The sequence below is a fragment of the Penaeus monodon genome, chromosome 21, assembly GCF_015228065.2.
Source record: "Penaeus monodon isolate SGIC_2016 chromosome 21, NSTDA_Pmon_1, whole genome shotgun sequence".
NCBI lineage: Eukaryota > Metazoa > Arthropoda > Malacostraca > Decapoda > Penaeidae > Penaeus > Penaeus monodon.
This window is the reverse complement of record NC_051406.1, coordinates 12101370-12103423: the sequence shown is the minus strand read 5'-3', so window position 1 is coordinate 12103423 and position 2054 is coordinate 12101370. Positions and strand designations below refer to the sequence as shown.

The 2054-nt window shown below is 41.5% G+C and overlaps 1 protein-coding gene and 1 pseudogene across 1 annotated transcript in view; one reads left to right on the top strand and one right to left on the bottom strand.

Annotated features, from left to right (window-relative positions):
- Positions 1–1195, bottom strand: part of LOC119586229 — a 2179-nt pseudogene extending 984 nt beyond the window's left edge.
- Positions 1–2054, top strand: part of LOC119586228 — a 17312-nt gene that overhangs the window by 3626 nt on the left and 11632 nt on the right. The gene's annotated exons all lie outside the window — the stretch shown is intronic.

Genomic DNA, 2054 nt, shown 5'->3' with positions numbered 1-2054 from the left:
TTACAAATAAACAGAAAATCATAAAGCATACAATCAGCACAATTGTTTACAAGGGAAAAATTTAAAAGAGAAAATATGATCTTAGAAGGGGCTTTGTCACGGGCAAGAAGCAAAGCCGGCGCCGGTAAGTAGTCCAGCCTTCCTTTCTTAGGCACTCATACATAATGGGATGATTCACACTGCCCCCATGAGCAAGTGCTATAGTGAGTACTGTGAATCTCGTATCCCTTTATATATGTACATACCTAACAAAGAAAGACTGGACTGTTTTAAAACGGTGCACGATTATCGCCTGTGACACGCAAACTTAAAAGGATCATTGTTTTTTTCGCCTCATTTTCCACTGTAAAATCATCTTGCTGACTGTTTTATGAGTTTTTGTTTATTAGTAAATGCATATGGCATATGAAAAATAGGGTATTTTTTTAATCTCCTTTTCTTAAAACATCTTTAGAGTGAAAAAGCAAACGTGAATTACAAATACAAAAATAACCTTAACCATGCTTAATATTTACCAATATAAAACATAATTTCAGCATAAAACTTTACCTTGGTACGCTCCGGCTGAGCCTGTCCCTTCCACCCATGAGCGTCGTTGATAAGTAGCACCCCCTTCAGCGTGGGCGAATCAAAACTGAAGCTTTTGGGGCCCGGGACTGTCTCCTGAGGCATGCTGGTGATCCTCACCGTCTGCAGATTTTTCAGATCGTAGAAGGCAAGCGCATCCCCGAAGCACTCTCGATATGAATTTCCTAGAAAATAAATTCCACCAGTTCAGGCAAATCTGTACGTGTTATGAAATGGCGTTCGGGGTGAAAATCATGATTCTTAGTGTACCTTTCCGTGGCATCCCTATATTTTATTTAAAAATGATGGGTATATTCTTTAATGATACTTTTCAACCCAAATATAAAGAACCAAAGTAAAGTAAATAAACCACAAAAGACAAAAAGCTGAAGTAAAAATAAAGTCTAACCATAAAAACAAAGAACAAAACATGCATTCACGCCCCGCAACTTACCTGAAACTCCTCATGCCGCTGAGAGCAGACCGACTCACTGTCATGGTCGTCGGGCTGAATGATCGTGACCTTGGTCACGTGTGGTGCAGTGAGCGCCGGCATCTCCGTCAGAGCATTGCCGTAAAAGAGGATTTCCTTCAGAGTGGCACTCGAGGCTCCCGTGATGTCCTCTACGCGACTAGCTTCGGGCAAGACGTTATCCGGATCTCAGAAAAGCGGAGGTCGGCCAACAGCCCAGCCGGAGATATTGGATGTTAGCATTGCTGTCGATTCGGAATATTTTCAACTCTTTCAACCCCGGTGGCGGTGCTGTATTTCTTCAGGAACTCCTGGATCTGCGAGACACTCAGGTCCCCGGGACAGACAATGCGGGTTCGTCGGTTGTTTCACAGCCTGATGATTGTGCAGGGAGCACTTTGGCTGTTGAGCACGCTCAACGCGGATACGGCGACGAGTGAAAAAGGACGAATTTCGGCTGCATGGGTTTCTCGAGCGCGGCGCACCGAGGAATGGCATTGGCTGCGAGGACGCCTTGGAAGTTACCTTTGTCGCACGTCAACTGGATCGTGTGGATTTCCCAAAAACACCTCATACACGTGTATACTCGGGCAAAAACGCGTATGGTGAAATTCGAAAGCTTTCCGTCACAAAAGAGGAATCTGCACGAAGCAACATTCACGAATAAATAATCATATTACCTTGTTACAGAATTCATACTTCTTTTCAGAGATCCAAAGAATCCAATATACAACCGTGAAATTTTCAAATTGCACTATTTCATATTCCATGAAATAGTAAATTGACAATATAAATAAATTGAGAGATAATCTGTCTTTCCTACTATATAAGCCTACATAAATTCTTTCTTCTAACCCTGAAATCCTAATTTACATGGATACACATGCTATTGTATGGAATTATCAGTCATTTCTTATAGTTTTCCTCTGAAACCTAAAAAAAATCTTTCCCATCCTGCAAGGGGAATCCTACACATTTTTAAAAACTTTATTGTTTTATTTCGTATAAGAATGTG